We start from the raw sequence: 10,140 nt of genomic DNA, 5'->3' as shown, positions 1-10,140 counted from the left end.
AATGATCAAAAGAAAATTGTGGAGCTCTTTATCAGTGGCAAAGGTTGAACATTTTGACATTTGGGTCACTAAAATCATTGAGCTCCCTTCTTTGTTCTTTACTGTCTGCCTCTAGTGCCAGAGGAACAGAAGGCTGAGATAAAAGTCTATGACACTAGGAGTTAGTGACATGTGAGGGCACTGCACTGCACTGCACTGCAAGAAACTTCTTTTTGTGACGGAGACAAGAAACTGGCATGAAGTATGAAAGAAGAAAGAACAATACAAACTTGAACAGCTATAGTGTACGCTTGTTAAAAATTTGGAACATGAGTATTTAGATTCGATAACTGGTGGCAGAACCCTCAAGCTCCTTATGCAGCTCTGAAACAGACCTGCACAACAGTAAAGATGATTTTTAGTCAAGTTCCTTCTTCCGCAAAAAAATTGGATTAGGAATATACTTTTTACTTGTGTTGACTGGGGTATCTGAACCACTCTTGTGATGGTACAAATGCGAAGCTTTTAAAAAAATAAAACACATTGGCTGTGTTTATATGCAGACAACAACCCATTCATAAACAAGCCTTTGGCAGTAATCGACACAGCCACATATACATTGTATATTTAAATATTTTAAAGTAACAATTTATGAGCCACCTTGTGGTGTAGATGTTCACTCGCCTGATTTCGGTGCGAACAAGCGCGGACTCGATTCCCGCTGGTGGCGATATGATTGTGAGTGCCTATGGCCGTTTGTCTCTCTCTCTGTACCCTATGGCTGACTCTCGACCAGTCTAGGGTGTAGTCTGCCATTCACCTGAAGTCAGCCTGGTTAGGCTCCAATAATCCCTGCAACCCTTTGGAGGAGGAGTGGTATTGAAAACAAATGAATGAATAACAATTAAAGCAACAAAAGCAATCAAAGCAGCCACAAATCAGTCAATACCTGGAAACTCGCTATCTGTACTGACCTGAAAGAAATATTACTATATTCAAGATTTCCATTCTTTTTAGTACTGGAATAAATCATTTTTGCCTAGGACATTATGACTTGCAAACTCTTTTTGATCAGATTTGTGAAAGATTGTCTGATATTGGCAGTGATTATATCCTTGTATGCTTTGTTTTATTTCCCTGTCTGTCTGCACATTCATCCAACTGTCACTCTTATACTTAAAAACATACACAGACAAACTCAACACACAGATTCTGGGTTGGCAGAGAGGCACGCGTGGCAGTTGCTTGGTTATAAAGTACATCTGGATGCACGTATATGATTTTTATACATACACACAGCATAAAATCCTCTCTTACAACATGCGGTTTGGCCTCATTTTACTGTCTCTAAGATATTAAGATTGTCATAGAATTTCATTCCCTTTTGGGATATGTACATGAAAGCAAATATGTCCTGGTAGCCAAGAATCACCAGCATGTTTCAAGCACTGGAAATTCCCCTGTGAATATTTTATGTATCTGTGTATGCGCCCCCTCCCACACACAGTGCACTCAGTAAATCATAAAATTCTGGACAAAGGGTTAGAGCAAAGTACAGCTGTATTTGCAGGAGCTGGTGAGAAAAAAAAAACAGTTGGTGGCACAGTTAGCTTATGCAAGAAAATCCAAATACACTACTTTAAATTTACTGTGGAAACTTTGTGAAGCACAAACTGAGCAGACATGTACACTATATGTTTTAACAGTTTGTTGGCAATCTGTCGTCTTACAGTGTACCAGTGTTGGTTCAGATCCACCACTTACACCTTTCCAGACTATATGTAGCCACATGTGTTAGTTGGGCTATGTATTTCATCAAACTTTGGAAACAACGAATGCCATAATGTTTTGGTATTGAACAATGAATGTGACAGTACTTCTTTGAAACATTTGCATGATTTTTCTGTGGTGGAATGTTTAATCATTTGATAAAGTAGGTGGCATGGTTTAGGCAATGTTGAAAAATGTTTTAAACCTGGTGGACGTGAATGATGTATTTAAATTTAATATTTTACATTTATTGTTAAAAAATGACCAACTAATGCTGTGGGACAAGGTTTGCCAAACCAGTCCTCGAGGATGTAGGTTTCAGTTCCAACTGATCAAGCACAGACACTTTGACCAAATAGATTTTTTCAGAAAACAAGAAGCACCTGATTGCTATCCACTGATTTGCACTTTTAGGATATCAGATTGGTGAAAACGTTGGAATGAAAATCTGCACCCACTGTGACCCTATGTGGAATAATTTGCCCACCCCTGGTGTACGGGGTCACTCGTCTGACTTCGGTGTGGGTAAGCATGGGATTCATTGCTGTTTGGTTGAGGTATGATTGAGCATGCGAATGGTTGCCTCTCTCTCTCTCTCCGTGTCCTACGACTGATTGGTGACCAATTTAGGGTATAGCGAGCTTTTTGACCAGTTTAGGGTATAGCAAGCTATTTGACCAGTTTAGGGTATAGCAAGCTTTTTGATCTGTTTAGGGTATAGCCAGCTTTTTGACCAGTTTAGGGTATAGCAAGCTATTTGACCAGTTTAGGGTATAGCAAGCTTTTTGATCTGTTTAGGGTATAGCCAGCTTTTTGACCAGTTTAGGGTATAGCAAGCTTTTTGCCCAAAGTCTCCAGCAACCCTTGCAAGGATACACCATAGAGAAGATGTTAAAAATTGACTGGCTATTGGACTATACATCTGAAAGGACACAACACACACACACACACACACACAAGTTTTGAACACACACAGCTCATGAAATTTCTAGCAGTTTTTATAGACTACTTAAGATTAAACACTGGGCACATTATTAGGTGTGGGAGGATTTTAATTATTTAATGTCAACTATATACCATGTGTTACTAGAGCATATGTTTGGTATTCAAGTTATTAGAGATGTTAAAACAGTTCTATTTATTACAGTATTTGCCAGCCAGATGACTGTGTGAAGTGTATGCAAATGTCTGATTTTAATGTGACAGTGGCGCGTTCGAAGAATAGTCTGGCAGGGGGTGGTTCAACCCTCTCTAAGGCTGCAGCACTTTGAAAGTAGGCAAAAGGAGTAGACTCCTTGTTTCCATAGAAACTAGGGGATGTGCAAGTGAGGAGGGGATGCCACAATGAAGTGGCAAAAGTTGAGATCACCATGCAAATTATTTGTTCACATACTCTTCCCTAAGTGTCATTACCAGTCTTTCAAATATTTGTATCAAATCCCATGTGATTTTATGCTGGCCTCTATCTCAGAAGTTTCTAGAGCTTGACTGATTACACTTGAGCTAGAGTCTAGAGCTCAAGTTAAAAAAAATGGAATGCCTGGTCTTTTTGTATTTTTATAATTTTTTTGGAGGGGCGGCAGCGAATTTCAAACTGTTTCCTTCCTCATTATTTCAGAGATCGAGAGAAGGCCCTTTGATCTGTAAAATAAATCTCAGAAGATGCATAATGTCTATACTTACATCATTCTTCAAATCTCCACAGACCTAGCTCAAAAGAAATCTTTTGTGCATTCAGATGTCAGTAACGGATGGAAAAAATAATAAAGCTAGAAGTTTCCGTAGTTTAGTCATTAAAAAAATGTCCTGTGTTACTATGATGTAGTGTATGTGCAATGTTTAATACTGTGAGTAACTTTAAAATCTCATGAATGAAGTTAATGTAAGGGTCTTGACTCGTTGTCCACTGCCCAAACATGGCAGCATGGGGTCTCTAGACTGGTCTTGAGGTCAATAATGGTCTTGATATTTAGCATACTATCTCAAGCAAGTACATACAAAGCAAGTGATGAAATGACCAAAACATACATTTGATTTGTAATAACTCAAAAAGCAGTGTTAATGGCATTTTTGCGTGTATCTGTGTGTGCTATGAACATCCAGAATTAACCAATAAAAAAATAAAGTGTTTGTTTAAAACGACAGAGCTTTGACTTTGAATCTTTAGTGTTTTAGAATCTCCTGGCTGCTCATAAATTTGATGTTTTTTATTTGAAAATCAGTTCCTTTATAATCGGCTTGTTTACAATCCAGTCTGTATTTTATTCTTTTTTTTCAGCTCCTATGAAACATTTTTACTGGAGCTCTATAGGTTTGATTAAAATAATAAATATAATATATCCTTTTTCATACGTTTGCTACATTTACGTAAGCTTTTCCTGAAAATGAATGCATTCTTGCTTTAGATAAAGACTCACCCTTTTCATTTCTTGCCAACACTTAAAGGAAGTTTGTTTTGTTCATACTTATTAAAAAAAAAAGACGTGCCAAGGCATTTTGGAGTGCTTGTGCCTTCTGTTTTGACTACAGCGATGAGATTGTGAATGTGTTTTGAAAACTCTCACGTTTCACTTGTGTTGTTGAGCTCTCAACATAAAGTTGAAACGTCCTTGCAATCAGGGCAACCGAATGTAATGAAAATGGAGAAAAGAAAACATAAAGCAGAATGGCGTTGGAGGATTGCAACAACCTGTAATCAAAATCCATCCGTCTTTATTTTTCTAACGGAAAGAGGACAAAAAGTGCAGTCTATCTTTCTTTATGCTTTTGTGGATGTCTAATAGAAAAATGGACACCGCGTGACCCCGTCGTATGTACAATGTTTGTGCATGTGGCTGAATGCACCGGGCTATGAAAAGTTGGCAGCTTTTTCTTGGAAAAAAAAACATGTGACGTAGATCAAGTAATAGCAAGAAACACGGTAATTGAAACAGAATTGAAAAGGAAGTATTGGATGTAGAGAAAAAAATGAACATACACTTGTATAGAAAGAATATTCTTCATGAAGATAATGATAAATACCGTATCCTCACAGACAATGTCAATGGGAACAGCTAAACTGACAAAAAATCCTTTAAAAAAGGGGCATCTTGTATTCCTTTAAAGTTTTTTTTTTTACACAAAAAATAAAATGGTTCTCTGAAGAAAAATAGATCCTGATCACGCGTATAAGCCAATTTATTAGCTTTCTGCATGCATACATGCAAGTTCAGATTTTTTGGGGGGGTGTGGGGTGGTTTGGATATGTATGGAAAATACTGTGATGCTGTGAATGACTGTATGTATATTACTCTGCTAGTGCAAGGAACCCCTCCCTTCTGCACACACTTCCAATGCCCTCCTAATATAACGCTGTAGTTTCGCAGTATCAAGATTCCGCATCAGCTTCTTCTCAAGCTGTGGGAAGACCAAGGAATGGTATCAACATCATAAATTAATCCCTTGTGGGGAAATATATCTGCAATGTCACCAAAGCAAATATACATTCTAGTAACAAGAACTGTGCATTTCCTAAATGACTGTTGAAGTGTATTCATGCTGTAAATCTAGTGAAAATACAGTGCATTGTTTGAAGTTAAATGGCACCCAAATGCTATGCTGTAAAGTCAAGAGTGATCGGATGGAAGACTGGTTTCCTATTACCCATTTCCCATTGCAGATCATGTATTTTGTTAAGTCGGTTGCACTTTCTGTAACCAGTCAGTGCCAGTTTATTTTTCCAAAGGGAACAGGACAAACAGTGCAGACAAATTTCACCTGGCTGTTAAAGGAGACATAAAAAGCCCAGTTATTGGTGTGAAGGAGTCAATCGGTGACATTCACAGTTTCATTTCTTGTCATGACTCAGCATGGTTTGCAGTTAGTCACCATACAGGAGTATCTTCTAGTAAGGTGGGTGTAATGATGAACATAGTTGCAACATTGGCCCTCAGCCACTTGTCATTGGCGTATGAAAAAAAACACAAAGTGGAAATAGAGGCACTTCATAATGAAATAAGTATCTAAATCACAATGACATATGAACCTAATTGGCTCAATTCGCTTCTTTTGCTATTTTAAACTCATTGGAATCAAGCAGTGCTCTTTCGTATTTTTCTCCATAACTTCATTCCTCCAATGCCATTCTGCTTTGTTTTGTGCAAATAAACAAATTCAAATCAACCATGTAAATGTACAGGTGCGAACTAAAATTGTAATTAAATAAAAACATGTTGCAAAAACATTAAATACTGTTTCCACCAGAAAAAATATGTAAGCATGTTTTAAAAATAAAAATGTTGGATACTTATCACTACTCAATCAAGTTCTTTATATAATGTAATCAACCCTTTAGACTGTCTATATGACATTCGGCAACCAATCCCTTTGAACATGGAGGGATGGCGATGGATGATCATTTTGTAATGGCATTGACAGCAATAAAATATTGACAGCTAATAATTGCTCAAATTCCTCACAGTGGAAATAAAGCTATTGCTGTTAGTGACAGCAAACGAGGTTAATACGTTTTGTTTTTCCTTTTAGATAAAATAGGCCCCAACAAATATCCCAGCCTAGAGTACTAAGAAGAATAAATAAGCCCTCAGTGTCCAATTCAGCTCACTTCATAATGAGCCCAGAAAGTTGTTTTGTGGCAGCAGCACCAAGAGGGATATTGCGCATATGTAGACAAGGTTTAGTACTCTAAGAAGGTCTGCTTGTCTTAAAATAACATTAATTCAATATTTTATGAACATTTTCTGGTTCATATTATAGACCAGGTATGGGCAAAGCAGTCTTGGGGGCTCGCTTGGGTTGCAGGGTTTAGTTCCAGCAGATCCAGCAGTTTAACCAATAATGTTTCTGCCGGAACAAGAAACAACTGACTGCAATCCGCTGATTACACTTCTAACATTTGCGGAAAGGTTTCCTCATTAGAGGTTAGAACAAAAGCCCACACCCACTACGGCCTTTCGTGGAATAGTTTGCCCATCCCTGTTATAGACTGGAAGTTATTGTTTTTAAAGAATTGTATAATTTATGCAATGTCATGTCTTAATGTTAAAGATTTTGACTGACTGAAGTCCGATGTTTGTGGCAGACCTATTGGCTCCTTGCTCCGTTCCTCATGGGGGTGCTGAAGCCTATTGGAATATGGGAGGAAACCAGAGTACTACCCTGAGAAAACCCACACAGGCCTAGGGGGAACATGCAAAGTGGATTTGAACCCAGGACCTCAGAACTGTGAGGCCGACGCGCTAACCACTCAATCAGGACGCCACCTTTTTTAAGAATAGACAAATTACTTTTAAGGAAAATTACATTTCAGTAAATATACTTTATGTTTTTTTCTGGAGATAAATGTTGGGCATTCTTAGCTACCTAGTCGAATTCTTTCTAAATTAATGCTTTAAAATGTCTTCAAATAAGCCAATAAAAACGCAATACAGAGTATTTGAGAGGATAATTAGACCATTGATTGTTTACCAAGCGATATAAGGGCCCTTCTATTGTAATCTTCATGGAACTTTGGACTAATCTTTTACCATGAGACAGGAACAAGTGGTTGTTGTTGATTTGTTTGGAGGGGGGAATTATCCCATTTGACTCACAACACTATGCGGGTACAGAATATTTAATAATGAGTGAAATTATGAGTCGGCACATTGGATGAGCTGTCAGCATGTCTACCTCAGAGTTCCGATATCAAGATCAATGGTTCCATTCTGGGTTATGGGTCCTTTTTGTGTGGTTTGCATGATATCCCTGAGCTTGCGTGGCTTTTCGCCAGGTATCCCGGTTATTTTACATAACATAGAAGCATGGATTTTGGCTAGTTGAAAACTCTAAATTGTCCCAAAGTATGAGTGTGCGTGTAACTGGTTGTTCGTCTCCTTGTGCCCTGCGATTGGCTGGCAACTGCTTTAGGGTGTACCATGCCTACTTTCCACAGTTGGCTGAGGTAGGCTCCAGCACCCACGTGACCCTTGTAAGGATGAGTGGCTCGGAAGATGAATGAATACAATTATGCAAACGTTTTGTCAAATGCTTGTCTGGTTGTATTGTCATATTTTTGATATAATTTAGTCCTCTGTTTAATTGATGTTCACCACATGTAGAAGAACGTGTACTACCAACCGTGGCAAGTTTAGATGACTCCTGAAGCAACTGATGGGAGCTCCCAGCCCAAGCGAAGTGCAACAGAGCGGTAGCTGAAACAACAGACTTAAAGAGGTTGGGCAAATCATCCAACACCCTACAAAAGGGAAACAGTGTCTTGACAAAACACTGAACATTGCGGGTAAGCCTATGGGGCTTAACTGAGCATATGTGGTCGAGTGATGGAAGAAATACTTTGAAGATTTCCTAAATCCTCCCTTCATTGAGAAAGTAATGTTTGAGCATTTGCCTGAGGTCCTGAAATGAGGTGGGCAAGTTGCTTAAAAATGACTGTGCCAAAATGATTGATTTAAGATGATAACGTCTATTTTAAATTACGAGTAATGGCTTTTCATCAATAATTGCTTCAGATCAGTATCATTTGTTATTTAAAGTTTGCCAGATCACTAAGAAAAATGAACAGCTACAATTTTTATTATTTGCTTTTCATTAAATGCATTTTTTCAATTTGGAAGTATTTCAGTGAATATAGAGGGGCTTCTTTTCTTCACCAAATGACCTTTATCATTGAAGCTGCAATATTATTTACATACAGCAGACATGGCACACTTCCAAAACCCTAACTAGGATCCACGGAACAAAACAAACTAAACAGCAAGGAATAGTCAGAACTGTTCTTCTGATCTTCGTTGGGATCCTTCCTGGCCATGAAGTCATCTCAATACTGACTCCAAATGGCTTGCAAGTGTTCTCTTGTCATAGCAAACAGTAAAAATCTACCCAAGATGTTTTTTTTATGGTTTGAACAAGGCTGAATTACTTGAAATTGGAAAAAAAGGCTGTACTGATAAAAGACAGTGACACTTGGACTCATTATTACAGAAACCGATAAAGAACTTGTCAAAGGGGTTTACACTAAGAAGTCAACTAGTGATTAAAGATGATAACAGCTGACTCAAGACACCTTCAGATTAATGCCATGGTACTTTCCAATTTTCCTTATTTATTTCCCTTTCGCAACGTATCTTTTAGCCTTTCTGCCTGCGTTGTCTATTGTCAAATGAACCGTGCGAAGGGAAAATGAACAGAGATTAAAGAAGGTAAAACCAGTCGACTCTCTGATGAGATTAAAGTTTTAGGTTATGCAAATTCACTGCCTGTCTCTCACTATGCCTCCATGATCCGACGTAGAACATTAATTCAAAAGCAGGATGGTCAAACTTGAATCTGTTCTTCCCATACAACTTGTCTTAGATGTGACTGTATACTCATTAAACTTTCATCTAGGATGTCCAACATGTCCTGTCTGCTCATAAACTTTGCATAAGAATTTGAATCTAAATGCACGAAGCTGACCTGGATCTTACCATAAAGGGCATCATAAATATAATTATGAATACATATAAACACCGTGCCAATTTCTATAAATAGCAAAAATGCAAGGGATTTTAATTCAGCAGTGTTTTATGGCCCAACCACAAACTACGGTATCATCCGGTGAAAGATCACCCTTCCCCTGGGGAAAACCACGAGAAGATAACACACATTTGGATCTTCTCGGTTGTCAGCGTCAACATCTGAGATGTCAGATTTCTTAAGGTGAGAGGTTCTCTACCTTTAATGACTCTACAGTGGAAAAAGCACTGTGAGGGTTGATGACTATACATATAACATGATCTTAACAAGAGCATCTCCCTTTCTCTTTCACTCTCCATCTCTCACTCTTTCTCTCTCCATCTATCCATCACTACCTCCCTCTCTGCCTGCCTATCCCATCCATGCATACATACTACATCCATACATTCATCAAAACCCTGCCTGCATCATTCTGATTAAATGTACAGTTGGTCTGTGAATGCCAATATTAGATGGATAAAACAAATTTGTTAATTCGCTCATTCATGGACTTTGATTTCCAAATCTTATTTCATCAATTTTATTACCAACAAATGTTTCTTTTGGGGGTTATTCTTCACTGCTAAACTCTTACTTAAGCATTTAAGCACATTGTTGGACATTAATGTTTCGTGCCACAGTCTCTAAATAAACATTGCAATTAATTTAGACTGGTATGTGTCTTTGTTTAGCAGGTTTTCCCATGATACAAACTCTCACGTAGTAATTTTCAAACTTCCTGTATCACCTTGAATAGATAAAACTCCTCAAAAACTATTTTATTGCTATAAAACCTTTCCTGCAGCTACAACTGCGACATGTGTAAAAAAAGCATCAATAATAACCTCATACAATTGAAATATTATTTAGGAATATAGCCATATTTTACTCACCAAA

This window comes from Stigmatopora nigra, chromosome 3 (assembly GCF_051989575.1).
Source record: "Stigmatopora nigra isolate UIUO_SnigA chromosome 3, RoL_Snig_1.1, whole genome shotgun sequence".
Classification (NCBI taxonomy): Eukaryota; Metazoa; Chordata; class Actinopteri; order Syngnathiformes; family Syngnathidae; genus Stigmatopora; species Stigmatopora nigra.
The sequence above is the reverse complement of the archived record's forward strand: the minus strand, read 5'-3'. Positions refer to the sequence as shown.